The sequence below is a fragment of the Cervus elaphus genome, chromosome X (genome assembly GCF_910594005.1).
Source record: "Cervus elaphus chromosome X, mCerEla1.1, whole genome shotgun sequence".
In the NCBI taxonomy this organism is placed as follows: domain Eukaryota; kingdom Metazoa; phylum Chordata; class Mammalia; order Artiodactyla; family Cervidae; genus Cervus; species Cervus elaphus.
In genome coordinates, this window is record NC_057848.1 from 106,199,808 (window position 1) to 106,220,012 (window position 20,205).

A 20,205-nucleotide genomic window follows, 5' to 3' on the forward strand; every position below is an offset into this window, starting at 1 on the left:
CACACACACTTATTAACCATCCCTCTATCCATCAGATCATCCTTTTGTTCTTGTTGTTGTATCTCATAGTATGTTGCAGGCAATAGCATACTTACTCTGAAACACTTTAGTATGCATGTTATTAACTATTTAGAATAATTTGCATTTAACTTCTCTGTGTCACTTTCATCATCTATAAAAAACAGGGGTAATAATAGTAGCTACTTCAAAAGCTTTGGGGGAGGATTAATACATGTAAACACTTAGAGTAGTGCCTGCATATAGAAAGTAGTCAAAAAAGTTATTACTGATTTACTTTAGTAAATCCCACCTATTCAATTGCTTCTAAGAGGAGCAGGCCAGTGTGCCAGTACGGCACCTCCTCCTTTCTCTCTTACAGCCACATACAAACAAATTCATCAATTGTCTTCTAGGTCTTCTGAAGACACCAATAGGAGTTTATCTTTTTTGCCCAAAGAGACAGCTTTCTTCAACCTTCACACCCCTAGGCACTCAGTTGCAATGACCTGAAGCCCTAGAGCTTCCTTCTTGCCTGTGTGACTCCTTTCTTATCTGTTTTGCTGCATCCTAGTTAGGGTCACTTGGACAGAACACTAAGGGCTAGAGGAGTCTTTGTCAAAAAAAAGTATCTTTCTTTTACACCATACTGTCCTTGATTCTGTTTCAAATCATAGTCCAATCTAACTTGAAAATCACAGGTAGGGGAAAAACCGGCTGGAATATTTGCCCTGTAAGCCAAATAAATAATTTAGGGTAGCAAGGAGGGGGTGGCACAGATTATGACCAAAGGCATTCCTCCTCTCTCCAAGATGAACCATGTTGCTGAAGATACTTGCCTAACAATCCAATCTCACTCCTTGTTCTTATATATAACTGAGTGAGATTAGTCTTAGGCCAAAGGAACACAATTCATCCACTTCCCTGAATAATTTTCTCTCTGGGCCCCATTGCCACACTTCTTGACCAAGTTGTATATGGCAAGCAGAATTCTAAGATGGTCCCCCAAGATTCCTGGCTCCTGGTGTACACATCTTCTCCCACTCATTCAATCAAACACTAATTTAGGTGTTTCTGTGAAGAGATTTTGCAGGTAACAATGAAGGTCCTTTATCAGTTGACTTTATTTTAGGGAGATTATCCTGAGTGGGCCTGACCTAATCAAGTGAGCACTTAAACTATGTCAGAGGCATTCAAATCCGTGTAGATTCTCCTATTTGTCTGGGAGAGGCAAGCAGCTATGTTGTGAAGTGCCTGTGGAGGAGGCCACATAGCAAAGACATGGGGAGCAACTTATAGGAACTGAGAGTCATCTCCAACTGATAGCCAGAAGGAAAACAGAGACCTCAATCTTACAACCACAAGGAAAAAATTTCTGCCTCAAATTAGTGAGCTTAGAAGTGAACCCCATGCCTCAAATAAAATTGCAGCCTTGTGGACACCTTGATGATAGACTGGTGAGACCCTTAACAGAGGACCCAGCTAATCTGTACTTGGATCCTAACTGTGGAAGCTGTGGAATAATAAGTGTGTGTTGTTTTAAGTCACTGAATTTGTGGTAATTTTTTACAAGGCAATAGGAAACTAATACAGTGTGGAAAATTCTTCTTTTCCCTTAGTTCAGTGAAGACAAGTTTGGAATTTGTCAGAAAGAGTTTTTACCAGGAGACAAGTGCAAACAAAACAAACACCAGCACAGGCCCAGCTGATTCTATATAACATTGAACTCTAATCCCAAAATAACTCAGACAGGTTGGCCTGTCTGACATAGCAAATGAGACATAACATCCCAGTCTCTTCTTCTTATACCTCAGCGCTACCTACGGGGGTGAAGGAGTCAGTGCGAAAGTAAGTCACTGAGACATAGAACCTAAGGTTATGGGTCATATTTTTTACTTAAAGCCAAAGTCTCCCTAGCCTTCTTGGACAGAAAGGCCTTTTCTGTTTCTGTCCTGAAGATTAGTCTTTGGGGTTATATACCCTTCTGCACCAAACCTGCAGTCACTTCTCCAGCCAATCAGAGAGATTTTCAGGATTTTGGCCACTGGAAATCTTACCTTCTATCTTTATCTGGTCTGCCCTCTGGTCTGTGGACAATTGACTGAAGTTTATTCACCAGCCAGTTTGTAGACTTATGCTCTTTAGTGAAGTGAAAACAACTGCCAGTTATAGCTTTGAAGCTGCCTCTTTCCTTGATTATCAGATCAAATATGCCTCCAGAAGCTGCTTTATTCTCTTGGAGTAAGGTGACATTTTTAAACTCCAATCTATGAAAAAAATTCCATGAAAATTCCCTATATCATGCTCAGAGATACAATTTCAGTTTGTATAGTACTTTCCAGGATAAATAGCAATGTACAATCACCAACTATTAGAGACGGAAGGAACCTTAGAGATCATATCATTTTGTGGTATCCAAACATGTCTTATTAAAAGAACGCACTAGAAAGTTTGTTTGGTACAGATCCTGTGTCCCACACCTAGATATCAGCATTCAGAACACTTAGGGTACAGTTCAAGACTCTGTACTTTCAAAAAATGTCTCCAGATGATTCTGATACTCAAGTAGCCTTGGAAATCAATCCTTCTATTTTATTCCTTCCAGGTATGTGGCTTTCTTCTCCTATACCACTGTGAATTATAGCACTGTTGAGGGCTGCTGGCTCTACCCTTGGCTCCATTCACTGTCATCTTAATTTTCAAAGCCATGAATGGTAAAAGCAATGGTTAACAATAATGATTTTAGGAAGAAGAAAGATATTTAATCCTCACAAATCTTCTGTGGTGTGGGAGTATTATTGTCTCCACTTTATAGATGAGAAAACTGAGGATTTTGTAACTTGTTCAGGGTCATATAGCTACTAACTTATGGACCCAGCAATGGAAAGCAAGCCTCCTAAGTCTAGACTTCCCCTTGCTACTTCCTTGATGACTTTATTAGCCAAATGATGGTGACTTCCCAGTGAGGCTGGGGGAGGGCTGGAGTAGAAGGGAATATCAGGCAGAGACTAGGGACCAAGGCAAGAGAATCTAGAGAAGTGATCCTTAATGTGGGCATTTTTTGTCCCCCAGGGGACATTGCACAATATCTGGAGACATTTTAAATTGTCACAACGGGGGCAGAGTCTGCAACTGGGTAGGGAGTGCTATTGGCATTTAATGAGTAGAGGCCAGGGATGCTCCTAGACATCCTATAATCACAGGATAGGAGCTCCTCCCCTGCCAACATACACACACCAAAGAATTATGTGGCCCAAAACGTTGAATGCTAAGGTTATAAAACCTTGACTTAGAGTGTAAGAAAATGGTTGAAGATGGGAGATTATGCTATTTTAGCTAAAAAAATAGGGAATATTATAGGAAAGAGGTAGAAAATAAGGTCAGGGCCCACACCACAATGTCCAGCCCCTGCCCAAAGGGATCTCACAAAGTTGTGGAGGCCTTTTGCTCAAGAGCCCAAAGTGATATACCAATTCTTCTTTTGTCTGGAATTTTTGAAAGAACTCTTTAGAACCACAGTTCCCATCAACTTTTAGAACTGTTCACACTACTATGAGTGAGAATTCAGTTCAGTTCAGTCACTCAGTCGTGTCTGACTCTTTTTGACCCCACCAAGTGCAGCACCCGAGGCTTCCCTGTTCATCACCAACTCCCAGAACTTGATCAAACTCATGTCCATCAAGACGGTGATGTCATTCAACCATCTCATCCTCTGTCATCCCCTTCTCCTCCCACCTTCAATCTTTTGCAGCATCAGGGTCTTTTCAAATGAGTCAGTTCTTTGCATCAGGTGGCCAAAGGATTGGAGCATCAGCTTTGGCATCAGTCCTTCCAATGAATATTCAGGACTAATTTCCTTTCGGATTGACTGGTTGGATCTCTTTTCAGTCCAAGGGACTCTCAAGAGTCTTCTCCAACAACACAGTTCAAAACCATCAATTCTTCAGCTTTCTTTGTGGTCCAACTCTCACATGCATACAGGACTACTGGCAAAACCATAGCATTGACTAGATGGACCTATGTTGGCAAGTAATATCTCTGCTTTTTAATACGCTGTCTAGGTTTGTCATACCTTTTCTTCCAAGCAGCAAGTATATTTAATTTCGTGGGTGCAGTCGTCATCTGCAGTGATTTTGGAGCCCAAGTAAATATAGTCTTTCACTGTTTCCATTTTTTCCCCATCTATTTGCCATGAAGTGATGGGACCAGATACCATGATCTAAGTTTTCTGAATGTTGAGCTTTAAGCCAACTTTTCCACTCTCCTCTTTCATTTTCATCAAGAGGCTCGTTAGTTCTTCTTCTCTTTCTGCCATAAGGGTGGTGTCATCTGCATATCTGAGGTTATTGATATTTCTCCCAGAAATCTTGATTCCAGCTTGTCCTTCATCCAGTTTGGCATTTTGCATGATGTACTCTGCATATAAGTTAAATAAGCAAGGTGACAATATACAGTCTTGACAGACTCCTTTCCCAATTTGGAACCAGTCTGTTGTTCCCTGTCCAGTTCTAACTGTTGCTTTTTGACCTGTATACAGATTTCTCAGGAGGTAGTTAAGGTGGTCTGGTATTCCCACCTCTTTAAGAATTTTCCACAGTTTGTTGTGATCCACACAGTCAAAAGCTTAGGTGTAGTAAATGAAGCAGAAGTAGATGTTTTTCTGGAACTCTCTTGCTTTTTTGATGATCCAATTGATGTTGGCAATTTGACCCCTGGTTCCTCTGTCTTTTCTAAAACAAATTTGAACATTTGGACATTCTCAGTTCACATACCATTCAAGCCTAGCTTAGAGAATTGGAGAATTTTGAGCATAACTTTGCTAGCATGTGAGATGAGTGCAATTGTGCAGTAGTTTGAGCATTCTTTGGCACTGCCTTTCTTTGAGATTGGGATGAAAACTGACCTTTTCCAGTCCTGTGGCCACTGCTGAGTTTTCCAAATTTGCTGGCATATTGAGTGCAGCACTTTCACAGTGCCATCCTTTAATATTTGAAATAGCTCAGATCTAATTCCATCACCTCCACTAGCTTTGTTCATAGTGATCCTTCCTAAGGCCCACTTGACTTTGCAATCCAGGATTTCTGATTCTAGGTGAGTGACCACACCATCTTGGTCATCTGGGTCATTAAGATTTTTTGTGTGTGTGTGTGTGTGTGTGTAGTTCTTCTGTGTATTCTTTTTTTTTTTTTTTAATTTTTTATTAGTTGGAGGCTAATTACTTCACAACATTTCAGTGGGTTTTGTCATACATTGATATGAATCAGCCATAGATTTACACTTATTCCCCATCCCGATCCCCCCTCCCACCTCCCTCTCCACCCGATTCCTCTGGGTCTTCCTAGTGCACCAGGCCGGAGCACTTGTCTCATGCATCCCACCTGGGCTGGTGATCTGTTTCACCATAGATAGTATACATGCTGTTCTTTTGAAACATCCCACCCTCACCTTCTCCCACAGAGTTCAAAAGTCTGTTCTGTATTTCTGTGTCTCTTTTTCTGTTTTGCATATAGGGTTATCGTTACCATCTTTCTAAATTCCATATATATGTGTTAGTATGCTGTAATGTTCTTTATCTTTCTGGCTTACTTCACTCTGTATAAGGGGCTCCAGTTTCATCCATCTCATTAGGACTGGTTCAAATGAATTCTTTTTGACGGCTGAGTAAAATTCCATGGTGTATATGTACCACAGCTTCCTTATCCATTCATCTGCTGATGGGCATCTAGGTTGCTTCCATGTCCTGGCTATTATAAACAGTGCTGCGATGAACATTGGGGTGCACGTGTCTCTTTCAGATCTGGTTTCCTCAGTGTGTATGCCCAGAAGTGGGATTGCTGGGTCATATGGCAGTTCTATTTCCAGTTTTTTAAGGAATCTCCACACTGTTTTCCATAGTGGCTGTACTAGTTCGCATTCCCACCAACAGTGTAAGAGGGTTCCCTTTTCTCCACAGCCTCTCCAGCATTTATTGCTTGTAGACTTTTGGATAGCAGCCATCCTGACTGGTGTGTAATGGTACCTCATTGTGGTTTTGATTTGCATTTCTCTAATAATGAGTGATGTTGAGCATCTTTTCATGTGTTTGTTAGCCATCTGTATGTCTTCTTTGGAGAAATGTCTGTTTAGTTCTCTGGCCCATTTTTTGATTGGGTCATTTATTTTTCTGGAATTGAGCTGCAGGAGTTGCTTGTATATTTTTGAGATTAATCCTTTGTCTGTTTCTTCATTTGCTATTATTTTCTCCCAATCTGATGGCTGTCTTTTCACCTTACTTATAGTTTCTTTTGTAGTGCAAAAGCTTTTAAGTTTCATTAGATCCCATTTGTTTAGTTTTGCTTTTATTTCCAATATTCTGGGAGGTGGGTCATAGAGGATCTTGCTGTGATTTATGTCGGAGAGAGTTTTGCCTATGTTCTCCTCTAGGAGTTTTATAGTTTCTGGTCTTACATTTAGATCTTTAATCCATTTTGAGTTTATTTTTGTGTATGGTGTTAGAAAGTGTTCTAGTTTCATTCTTTTGCAAGTGGTTGACTGGTTTTCCCAGCACCACTTGTTAAAGAGGTTGTCTTTTTTCCATTGTATATCCTTGCCTCCTTTGTCAAAGATAAGGTGTCCATAGGTTCGTGGATTTATCTCTGGGCTTTCTATTCTGTTCCATTGGTCTATATTTCTGTCTTTGTGCCAGTACCACACTGTCTTGATGACTGTGGCTTTGTAGTACAGTCTGAAGTCAGGCAGGTTGATTCCTCCAGTTCCATTCTTCTTTTTCAAGATTACTTTGGCTATTCAAGGTTTTTTGTATTTCCATACAAATTGTGAAATTCTTTGGTCTAGTTCTGTGAAAAATACCGTTGGTAGCTTGATAGGGATTGCATTGAATCTATAGATTGCTTTGGGTAGAATAGCCATTTTGACAATATTGATTCTTCCAATCCATGAACACGGTATGTTTCTCCATCTGTTTGTGTCCTCTTTGATTTCTTTCATCAGTGTTTTATAGTTTTCTATGTATAGGTCTTTTGTTTCTTTAGGTAGATATACTCCTAAGTATTCTTCTGTGTATTCTTGCCACCTCTGAATATCTTCTGCTTCTGTTAAGTCCTTACTGTTTCTGTCCTTTATTGAGCAGATATTTGCCTGAAATATTTCCTTGGTATCTCTAATTTTCTTGAATAGATCTCTAGTCTTTCCCATTCAATTGTTTTCCTCTATTTCTTTGCACTGATCACTTAGGAAGGCTTTCTTATCTCTCCTTGATATTCTTTGGAACTCTGCGTTCAGATGGATATATCTTTCCTTTTCTCCTTTGCCTTTTGCTTTTCTTTTTTCTCAGCTATTATTGAGGCCTCCTTAGACAATCATTTTGCCTTTTTGCATTTCTACTTCTTGGGGATGGTTTTGATCACCACCTCCTGTACAATGTTATGAACCTTTGTCCATAGTTCTTCAGGTACTCTATCTATCAGATCTAATCCCCAATTGCTATTTGTCACTTCCACTGTATAATCATAAGAGATTTGATTCAGGTCATGCCTGAGTGGTCTAGTGGTTTTCCCCACTTTCTTTAAGTCTGAATTTTGCAGTATGGAGTCCATGATCTGAGCAACAGTAAGCTCCTGGTCTTATTTTTGTTGACTGTATAGAGCTTCTTCATCTTTGGCTGCAAAGAATATAATCAATCTGATTTCTGTATTGACCATCCGTTGATGTCCATGTGTAGAGTCACCGCTTGTGTTGTTTGAAGGGGGTGTTTGCTATGACCTGTGTGTTCTCTTGGCAAAGTCCTGTTAGCCTTCCCATGCTTCATTTTATACTCCATGGCAAAACTTGCCTATTATTCCAGGTATCTCTTGATTTTCTACTTTTGCATTTCAGTTCCCTATGATGAAAAGGACATTTTCTTTGGTGTTAGTTCTAGAAGGTCTTGTAGGTCTTCTTAGAATCATTCAGCTTCAGCTTCTTTGGCATAGATCTGAATTATCATGATATTGAATGGTTTGCCTTGGAAACGAACAGAGATCATTCTGTCGTTTTCGAGATTGTACCCAAGTACTGCATTTCAGACTCTTTTGTTGACTATGATGGCTACTCCATTTCTTCTAAGGGATTCTTGCCCACAGTAGTAGATATAATGGTCATCTGAATTAGATTTGCCATTCCAGTTCATTTTTGTTCACTGATTCCTTAGTCGGTATTTGTTGCCATCTCCTGTTTGACCACTTCCAATTTACCTTGATTCATGGACCTAACATTCCAGGTCCCTATGCAATATTGCTCTTTACAGCATCAGACTTTACTTCCATCACCAGTAATAACCACAGCTGGGTGTTATTCTCACTTTGGCTCAATCTCTTAATTCTTTCTGGAGCTATTTCTCCACTCTTCTCTAGTAGCATATTGGACACCTACTGACCTGGGGAGTTCATCTTTCAGTGTCATATCTTTTTGCCTTTTCATACTGTTCATGGGGTTCTCAAGGCAAGAATACTGAAGTGGTTTACCATTCCCTTCTCCAGTGGACCATGTTTTTTCAGAACTCTCCACCATGACCTGTCTGTCTTGGGTGGCCCTACACAGCATGGCTCATAGTTTCACTGAGTTAGCCAAGGCCCTGATCCAAGTGATCAGCTTGGTTAGTTTTCTGTAATTGTGGTTGCCATTCTGTCTGCCCTCTAATGGATAAGGATAAGAGGCTTGTGGAAGCTTCCTGATGTTGAGTGAGAGTAACTTATGAGTGAGAGTGACTTATGAGTTATCGGTTAGAGTAACCTTACCCTAACAAAGGAGAGAAGATTCAGCAGAAAGGGACATGGAGAAATAAAGTGGAGAAACAAAAACAGAGACATGGGTACCACACAGAGAGAACAAGCCTCAGAATATGTACAGGAAAAAGCCAAAAGGGATTCTACTTGGATGCTCAGAAAATAGTAGTGTAACTGGGAAAAATTAATCTAGAAAAGTCAAATGTTTCTGAAATAGGAGGAAGCTGAAGAACACCAGGGTTGAGAGTTATCTGGCCTTGCTAACCAATGAGCCACGGGTTGACCTTAACCTGTGGTGAGTTGCAGAGGTCATTCTGGTGATGCCTGGACTGTTCCTAGGTCCAACTGGGGCACATAGAAATCTAGCTCTCTATCCAGGGTTCTAGTCACTAGGAAAAATACCCTGACTTTTGGCAGACTGGCAGTGAGAGACCTAGAGAAGATCTTGAAATATGATCCTGGAGAATCAGCCAGGACAATTGGAGAAGATAGGTGAAAGAAACTCAATCTGGACTGGGGCAACCATGAGGATGGAAATGATAGCAACCTGCATGTATTTGGACTGTGTAAACACAATTAAATGGAATGGACAGCAGTGGCAGGTAAGAGGATCATGAGAAAGAAGGTACTGAATCTCAGAGGTGAAAGGGCCAAAAAGGGATTTCAGGACACTAAAGACCATCTCTACCTGCATTCCAAATGTGTTTGGGCTGATCCAGGTGCCAAAAACAACTCTTGCTTGGTCAATGGAGAAGGTAAATCCCAGGTCATGATCATATATCTATCAGCCCCACCACCCAAACTTTTTTTACCCAGAGTTATCTCTAGAATATAGTAAACTCTTAGTGCAATATAGTTCTCTAGGGAAAGAGAAGTCCCTTCCAGGTAAGATGAGCAGAGAAGCCTTCACAGAAGTTGATATCTTGACTTCATTTTTTTTCATTTATTTTTATTAGTTGGAGGCTAATTACTTTACAATATTGTAGTGGTTTTTGTCATACATTGACATGAATCAGCCATGGATTTACATGTATTCCCCATCCCGATCCCCCCTCCCACCTCCCTCTCTACCCGATCCCTCTGGGTCTTCCCAGTTCACCAGGCCCGAGCACTTGTCTCATGCATCCAACCTGGGCTGGTGATCTGTTTCACCATAGATAATATACATGTTTTGATGCTGTTCTCTTGAAACATCCCACTCTCGCCTTCTCCCACAGAGACCAAAAGTCTGTTCTGTACATCTGTGTCTCTTTTCTGTTTTGCATATAAGGTTATCATTACCATCTTTCTAAATTCCATATATATGTGTTAGTATGCTGTAATGTTCTTTATCTTTCTGGCTTACTTCACTCTGTATAATGGGCTCCAGTTTCATCCATCTCATTAGAACTGATTCAAATGAATTCTTTTTAACGGCTGAGTAATATTCCATGATGTATATGTACCACAGCTTCTTTATCCATTCATCTGCTGATGGGCATCTAGGTTGCTTCCATGTTCTGGCTATTATAAACAGTGCTGCGATGAACATTGGGGTGCACGTGTCTCTTTCAGATCTGGTTTCCTCGGTGTGTATGCCCAGAAGTGGGATTGCTGGGTCATATGGCAGTTCTATTTCCAGTTTTTTAAGAAATCTCCACACTGTTCTCCATAGCGGCTGTACTAGTTGGCATTCCCACCAACAGTGTAAGAGGGTTCCCTCTTCTCCACACCCTCTCCAGCATTTATTGCTTGTAGACTTTTGGATAGCAGCCATCCTGACTGGCGTGTAATGGTACCTCCTTGTGGTTTTGATTTGCATTTCTCTGATAATGAGTGATGTTGAGCATCTTTTCATGTGTAATAGATCTTTACTTAAGGTCAAAACGTACAGAAGATTGTGCCAAGAAATGTTGAGAATACAGAGGAAATGCTGGACATTGTCCCTGTCTTCCAATAGCATATAAAATCCTTTAGGAAGACATGTCAACAGAGCCATACAATGTTAGTTGCATCACTGTTTATCACTGATAAAAGCAGTCAGTTCATGCAAAGAAGTCCTATGTTTCCTGGAACGTCTGACAGTTGAATTCAGAGAGGGCACTGAGATCTAATGTCCAGTGAGACTTCTTGGAGGAACAGGGCCTTGAATGATAGGTGAGATTTAATGAGGCTGAAAGAAAAAAAGGAAGTTTAATCCAGAGGAGCAAAACAACTGAGACATAGTTTGGGTTTAAAACAAGGTCTCATGAGGGTGGGAGTACCTTTCCTGATGACCCTCAAATCATTCTCCAGAGGTGACCATAGAATGGGTTACTTACCATTTATTTTTAATTAATTTATTTTTTATTTGAAGGATAATTGCTTTATAGAATTTTGTTGTTTTCTGTCAAACCTCAACATGAATCAGCCGTAGGTGTACATAAGGTCTGCCTAGACATAAGGTCAGCTTTCAAACACTCCTTATTAAGTTGGATAAAGCCTTCCTTAACTTGTCCTTGTGCTTATTTTGACTTCCTTTCCACAATGGCTCAATTAGCTGCCTCCTCAAGATGGCTTTCTGATAGGTGGATTATGTTCTATCATCCATTGTCTGGGGTTACTAAGTGAATACATATCTGTCTAGCCGTGTTATGTCAGGACACCTAGAAAGGCCTGAGTGATTCAATTTCAATACACATGATGTAGAGATGCATTCCAGCCTTCTGCATGGGGAATGTTAACAGACCTAAACCCCCAAAAGAGTTGTGACTGAATCTGAGAGCCAATTTAAGGCCTCCCTTAAGGGGGAAGGGGGAAGAATACCCCATGCCCCTTCTAAATCTGTCTGCTATTTGTAGCCACCAGATTACAGGAACTGCTTTTGACTGCTTTCACTATCAGCACAATGAAAGGATGTTAAACTACTTAGAGGAAGGTGGTGTTTTGCTTTGACCCCTGAAATGTCTTACTCTCAATGGAAAATCCTTCAATTATGCATTGAGTATAGTCAACACTATAGGACAAAAGTTACTATAATAGAAAATGGGAACAAATCAATGGTCCCTCTTACCACAGTCTGCAAGCTCTCTCTGTAATGATCTGCTTGGCTCCTTGCCCAGGTATTCCTCTGTGCCACATAACTACAGGCACTTTACTTATTCATTCTTTCATTTTCCATTCAACAATTTTTACCAAGCACAAGCTATGTACTAGGCACTGGGGTAACAGGTACTGGGGGTCTAATCAAATAAAAAAAATCCTAGTCCCTGTTCCCCTGAAGCTTACAGTCTGCTGGAGGAGATAGACATTTAAAAGTTACACAAATAAACATATACTTATAATGTGTGATCAGTGCTGTAAGGAAAAGACCAAAGTATGTTTGATTCTCATTATTCACAGTAGTTACACTCTATAAAGTTGCTGCTAACACGAAATTAGTGAATCCTGAATCACTGCTCCCAGCAAAATGCAAACTTAAGTTCCTGTGATCAGTTGATCAGTATATAGCTTTGTTTAATGTGTGCCTCTGTTTAAAGATAATTTATTTAATATAAATTGTTAGTTCATTAATATTGAACTCATGACCAGCATCATTGTAACTCAAGCCTGAATGAAACTTATCAAACACACATAATTTTTCTGTAAGATATCACACTCTTGTGCTTAGGAACACTAGACAGAATTTCAGCACTATGCATGAAGGCCATTTTAAAGCAAAATCACACACACACACACAAAAGCATGTAAGGGGGAGAAAATATGGCAGTAAATACTGGGTTGGCTGAAAAGTTCATTTGGGTTTTTTCATAAGGTAATTGCAAAATGGACTCTTGTTTACATTATGAGAGCTGAAACAAGAAGACAGAGTATTGTCCTGTTCAACCTCAACCGGGATCACATACCTTGGACAACTCAAAATTTTCACTGCTCTGTGTCTGTTCATGAATGATTTCCAAAGTGCCATGAATATTTAAAAAATTTTAAATTCCATGCATCTCACCCACCTATGGCTGATTCATGTTGAGGTTTGACAGAAAACAGCAAAATTCTGTAAAGCAATTATCCTTCAATAAAAAACTTTAGATTCAATTTACTTACATTTCAAAAAATGCACCCATTTCTCCTACCCTCACCTCACCTCTTGCAATCACCATCTGTTTTCTGTATCTATGAAATTTTTTTAAGATTCCACATTTGAGAGATATCATATGTTATGTTATGTGTCTTTCCTTGTCTAACTTATCTCAGTTAACATAATGCCCACAAGGTCCATCCATATTGTAGAAAATGGCAAGATTTCATTCTTTCTTATGGTTGAATAATATTCTGTTCTATATATAGACACACACTTTATCCATTCATCCATTGATGGACACTTAGGTTGCTTCCATAACTTGGCTATTGTAAATACTGCTGCTATGAACATGGGGGTGCAAATATCTTTTATTATTATTTTTTAAAAAATCAATTGCTTTTATTATGTGACTGTGAAATATCAACTCTACTGCCTCAAATAAAGAACCAATAATTACTTTTATAACACTAAAGTCATTTGTAAACACAATATCTTTCTTGTACTTATGACTAATCCATTATAAAGAAATGCCAATCTTAAAACACAACTCCAACAACTACCCCAAAAATTTGAAGATGAAATCATTCAATATGTAAAAATCAATTAGAATGTTCTCGGTATTTAGGAAGCACTATGTAAATGTTAGTTCCTCTTATTATTGTTGGCCATGTTAAGAAGTTTAAACTTAATTTTCTTTTTCTTTTCATTTTTTTCAGCTGGGAGTTTTCTGATGGCTTTTAGATGGAGAGGATATACACAAAGTGGTGTTTTAGGGAAATTGACTCAGTAGCAGTGTGAGGAGGATGGCTTCCATGGGAAAGAAAGTAGAGGCATGAAGTAGTATTAGGAGAAAGAGGAGGGCTTCACTAAAGACAGTGACAAAAATGTAAAGAGTAAGGGCCACATGTGAAAAAGAATTTGGAGGCAAATTGATCAAATTAGGAAAGAGTTGGGTATGGGTAATGAAGGAAAGGAAGGTTCATATTCTGTTAGGTGTCACAGGTCAGCTCCGTGTTTGGATGTGCCTTGCCAACTTTTTTTTTTTTTAATTTTTTCCAGTATTCTTTTTTTTTTTTTTGTCATACATTGATATGAATCAGCCATAGATTTACATGTATTCCCCATCCCGATCCCCCCTCCCACCTCCCTCTCCACCCGATTCCTCTGGGTCTTCCCAGTGCACCAGGCCCGAGCACTTGTCTCATGCATCCCACCTGGGCTGGTGATCTGTTTCACCATAGATAGTATACATGCTGTTCTTTTGAAATATCCCACCCTCACATTCTCCCACAGAGTTCAAAAGTCTGTTCTGTATTTCTGTGTCTCTTTTTCTGTTTTGCATATAAGGTTACCGTTACCATCTTTCTAAATTCCATATATATGTGTTAGTATGCTGTAATGTTCAAACATACCATATACTTTCACACCTCTGTCCCTTTTCACATGCTGTTCTTTCCATGGACCACTCTCATTACCCTCTGCCAAATCTACTTGGTAAACCCCTTCATCATTTTCTCTCTTACTGTTTTTGCTAAAGTGCAAATCTAATTTTGTAGTTGTTGCTTTGCCCTTTAGTGAGGCCCCATTGCTGCTAGGATACACAGCTTTCTCAGCACAGTAGATAAAGCCCTGCCTGGTCTAGCCCTTACCTACCCTGTAAGTACCACCTTTTCATTTTTCCCTTCATGCCTCACACTCCACCCATACAAAACTACTTGAAGTCTCCTGAACACACCATTCTGCTCCATGCCTCTATGTTTTTGTTTCCATTCTTCTTTTTGATTAGAATCCCTATCCACCTGAAAGACTCCTACATATACTTCAAGACTCAGTGTAATCATCTTTTCTGTGGTGAAGTTTCCCTGCCCTTCTATTCCCTGCCATAAAAAAAAACAAACAAAACAAAACAAAAAAAAACACAACTCCAGAATAAGTGTAGTTACACTGTGTGCAGATAAGAAAGTAAGGCGCTCATTGGCTATGCTACACCAAATGGATGAAAAGTAAAATTGATTTTATACTGGAGGTCTATATAAATAAATTAAAAAATTCTTTTTCCCCTGTATGTATGCTTCGATTACTTGTACAAATAACTGAATGTTCTGTTTCATTCACTTCAATGGGATGAACTCTTTAGAAAAAGAATGAAAAATGATTTGATAACCAACTCCCAAATTTTATGCTTTTTTTTCTCTTTCCATCAATTTCTTGACATAGTTGGCATAAGCAGGAAAATCTCAGTAAATCGAGCAATTGAAGACTCAAGTAAAGCCTCAAAGTTCTTGAAGAACTCTGACAAGTCACGTATATCCCATGTTGCTTTTGGTTTCCCACCTCTTCTTTGCTTCAAATCCCCAAGCATGTTCCTTTTTTTCATGAAAGCTGTGAATTTTCAGCATCCTTTTTGGCTTTTACAAAGTTGTGGCAGGCAATTGCTTTGGCAATTTTTACACCAAGCTCTAGAGTAGCTAGCTGGTTGTTGAGTTTCTCGGCCTTCTCAATGTTCCCCACTTCCACAGCCTGGTCTATGCCCTTTTCAAGGCCCAAATTTGCAATTTTTTTCCCCCCTTTTAACAGTGGAGGTCAAAGCTCTCATTGACTCCAAAATACTAAGTTTCTTCCACTGGGTTTCACTTGAAGACTGTTCATTACAAGATTCTTCTTCATTCTTTAATTTGCTTTTTCTGGAGTGTTTTCTTTTTTCCTTTCCTGATCTTGAAGTTGAGGTTTTCTGTTCAGAATGCATTTTATGCAATTCTTGAAATTTATTCCATTATTTAAGGGAATTCCAGAGGGACACTCTTCATGTGCATTTACATTTGCCTCTGCTCCAATGTTTGGTCCATATGTAGGAATATCTGAGATCTCTGTCTTTGTAAAGATTTCATCTTCTTTACCCTCTTATAAGTTAAGTTCAGAGTTCTCTTATATGATCTCATCATCAGAATTCAACTCAACATCAATTTCACTTAGGTCAGGAGGTAGCAGCCCACTCTATATCTTAAGACTTTGCAGATATCTTTTTTTTTCATGTAGAACAGTCCTTTATTACTTTTAGCTAACATTAAACATTTCCATAGTAGAAATTTAGTTTGGTTCAGTTACAGCAGTTATTAAAGAAAATTATGCATTTGTTTTTTATTTATATAAAACTAGCTAGAGTTGCCCCTTTTGGTAATAAAACAAGATATATCAGATATATTTTAAATTAGTGTTTTCAAATAAATATCCAAACTGAAATTGCTGGATCAAATGATAGCTCTATTTTTAATATTTTGAGGAAACTCCATACTGTTTTTTTGTAGTGGTTGCACCAATTTACATTTCCACTAGCAAGTGCACAAGGGTTTCCTTTTATCCAGATCCTTGCTAACATTGCTATTTCTTCTTTTTGATAATAGTCATTCCAAAAGGTGTGAGGTGATATCTCACTGTGACTTTGATTCACATTTCCTTGATCATTAATGATGTAGAGCATCTTTTCATGAACTTGTTGGCCATTTGTTTGCTTTTTTTGGAAAAATGCCCACTTCAACCTTCTATTTCTTAATCAGTTTTTTAAAATATTGAGTTGTATGAGTTTTAAAATGTGTTTTGGATATTAGCCTCCTTATCAGATATATGATTTTCGATTGTTTTCTACCATTCAGTAGGTTGCCTTTTCATTTTGTTGATGGTCTCCCTTGCTATTCAGAAGCCTTTTAGTCTGTAAGCCACGTGGTACAGCTAAAAAAATAATCACTCAAAATGCTGTCTATCATCTTGCTGAAGTGTGTTGTAATCTTTTTGCTGGTGGAGGAGCTTGCCTCCATGTTGATGGTTAATGACTGATCAGGGTGGTGGTTGGGGCTGATGGCTGATGGTTGGGGTGCCTGTGGCAATTTCTTAAAATAAGACAACAATAAACTTCACTGGATCAATTGACTCTTCCTTTCATGAAAGATTTCTGTGTGTCATGTAATGCTGTTTGATAGCATTTTACCCATAGTAGAACTTCTTTCAAAATTAGAGTCAATTCTCTCAAACCCTGCCTTGGATTTATCAACTAAGTTTAAGTAATTTTCTAAATCATCTGTTGTCATTTCCACAATCTTCACCAGGAACAGATTTCATCTCAAGAAACCACTTTCTGGTCATCCATGAGAAGCACCTCCTCATTTATTAAAGTTTAATCATGAGATTGCAGCAATTCAGTCACATCCTCAGGCTCCACTTCTTTTTAATTTTTTTAAATTGGGGGAAAATTGCTTTACAATACTGTACTTGTTTCTGCCATACAACAATGCAAATCAGCAAGAAATATACTTACATCACCTCCCTCTTGCAGGCTCCATTTCTAACTCTAGTTCTTTTGCCATTTCCACAGCAGTTGATGTGACTTCCTCCACTGAAGACTTGAAACCCTCAAAGTTGTCCATGAAGGTTGGAATCAACTTCTTCCCAACTCCTGTTAATGTTGATATTTTTATGCCTTTCCATGACTCATGAGTGTTCTTAATGGTACCTAGAATAGTGAATCCTTTCCAGGAAGTTTTCAATTGACTCTGCCCAGATCCATCAGAAGAATCACTATCTATGGCATCTATAGCCTTACAAAATGTACTTCTCAAATAATAAGACTTGAAAGTTGAAACGACTCCTTGATCCATGGGTTGCAGAATGGATGCTGTGTTAGCAATTTAAAAACAACATTTATTGTTTGTAGACTTTTTGATGATGAACATTCTGACTGGTATGAAGTGATATCTCATTGTAGTTTTGATTCACATTTCTTTAATAATGAGTAACATTGAGCATCTTTTCATGTGTTTGTTAGCTATATGTACGTCTTCTTTGGAGAAATGTCTGTTTAGGTATTTTTCCCACTTTTTGATTGGGTTGTTTGTTTTTCTGATATTGACTTGTATGAACTGCTTGTATATTTTGGAAATTAATCCTTCATCAGTTGTTATTTCATTTGCTATTACCTTTTCCCATTCTGAGGACTGACTTTTCACCTTGTTTATAGTTTCCTTTGCTGTGCAAAAAATTTTAAGTTTAATTAGATCCCACTTGTTTATTTTTGTTTTTGTTTCTATTACTCTAGGAGGTGGGTCATAGAGGATCTTGTGATTTATGTTATAGAGCGTTCTGCCTGTGTTTTCCTCTAAGAGTTTTATAGACTCTGGTCTTACATTTAGGTCTTTAATCAATTTTGAGTTTATTTTTGTGTATGGTGTTAAGAAGTGTTCTAATTTCATTCTTTTACATGTAGTTGCCCAATTTTCCAAGCACCACTTATTGAAGAGGCTGTCTTTGCCCCATTGTATATTCTTGCCTCCTTTGTCAAAAATAAGGTAGCAATAGGTGTGTGGGTTTACCTCTGGGCTTTCTATCTTGTTCCATTGGTCTATATTTCTGCTTTTGAAACATACATTTCTCCAAAGAAGACATACAGATGCCTAACAAATACATGAAAAGATGTTCAACATCGCTCATTATTAGAGAAATGCAAATCAAAACTACAATGAGATATCACCTCACACTGGTCAGAATGGCCACCATCAAAAAGTCTACAAACAACAAATGCTGGAGAGGATGTGGAGAAAAGGGAACCCTCTTACATTGTTGGTAGGAATGTAAATTGATACAGCCAATATGGAAGACAGTATGGAGATTCCTTTAAAAAACTAGGAGTAAAACCACCATAGGTCCCAGCAATTCCACTATTAGGCATATACCCTGAAGAAACCAAAATTGAAAAAGACACATGTACCCCAATGCTCATTGCAGCACTATTTACAATAGCTAGAACATGGAAGCAACCTAGATGTCCATCAACAGATGAATGGATAAAGAGTTCTAATGAGGTTCTAATAAGGTGGATAAATCTAGAGCCTATTGTACAGAGTGAAGTAAGTCAGAAAGAGAAAAACAAATACCGTTTACTAGCACATATATATGGAATCTAGAAAGGTGGTACTGATAAAATTATTTGCAGGGCAGCAATGGAGACACAGACATAGAGAACAGATTTATGGACATGGGAGAGTGGGGAAGAAGGAGAAGGTGGGATGTATATAGAGAGTAACATGGAAAATTACATTACCATATGTAAAATAGCAAATGGGAATTTTCCGTATGACTCAGGGAACTCAAACCTGGGCTCTGTAACAACCTAGAGGGGTGGTATGGTGAGGGAGTTTGGAAGGAGGTTTAAGAGGGAGGGGACATATGTATACCTATGGTCGATTCTTGTTGGTGTTTTGAGAGAAACCAAAACAATTCTGCAAAGTAATTATCCTTCAATTAAAAAATAAATTAAAGGTACAAAAAAAATTTAAAGTAAAAACAGCATTAATCTCATTGTACATTTCCACCTGAGCTCGTAGGTGACAAAGAATAAGTAATATTTTGAAATTACTGTCAATGTGCTGAATCATTTCTAGCTTTTGATTTAAAATGAGTGAAGTGTGGAGCTTTACTCCACCAGGGAGGTTCCCTGGTGGCTCAGATTGTAAAGAATCTGCCTGCAATGTGGGAGACCTGCATTTGATCCCTGGATCGGGAAGATCCCCTGGAGAGAAAGCTCTGACTCTTCCTTTTACTTGAACACTTAGAAGCCATTGTAAGTTTATTAATTGTCTTAATTTCAAATTTTTGTCTCTTAGGGAGTAGAGAGGCCTGAGTAGAGTGAGAGAGATGAAGGAATGGCTGGTTGGTTGAGCAGTCAGAACACACATAACATTTATTGACTATTAACTTCACCGTCTTATATGGGCATGGTCTGTGGTGCTCCAAAGCAATTACAATAGTAACATCAAAGATCACTGATCAGATTACCATGATCAATATAATAATAATGAAAAAGTTTGAAATATCAAGAGAATTATTTTGATAATATGACAGACATGAAATGAGCAAATGCTTTTGGAGAAATGGTGCCAATATACTTGCTTGGATGCAGGGTTGCCATATTTTTCACAATTAGTGAAAAACACAGTATCTGTGAAGCACAGTAAAGCAAAGGACAATAAAACAAGATATGCCTGTAAATTCACTATGCTCTATGTTAGAACTTATTCACTTTATAACAGAAAGTTTTCACTCTTTAACCAACAATCCAAGTGTCCATGAATTCATGAATGAGTAAAGAAAATGTGGTATAACTATAAAATTGAATTTTATTCACCCATGAGAAAGAAAGAAATTCTTCCATTTGTGACAAACAAATGGACCTGGAAGACATTATGTGTGAAGTAAACCAGACATGGAAAAATGAATACTGTATTACTTATATATGGGATCTAAAAAAGTCAAACTCACAGAACCAAAGACTACAGTGGTGGTTACCATGGGCTGAAGGTGGGGGAAATGTCAGTTGGGGGACTTTCAATGTTAAAAGTAAGAATGTCTTGGGTCTAGTTGTCC

General features: G+C 38.6%; 1 pseudogene; it reads right to left on the reverse strand.

Moving 5' to 3' along the window:
• Positions 1–15,095: 15,095 nt before the first annotated feature.
• On the reverse strand, positions 15,096–16,607 carry LOC122690438 (annotated as a pseudogene).
• Positions 16,608–20,205: the final 3,598 nt, after the last annotated feature.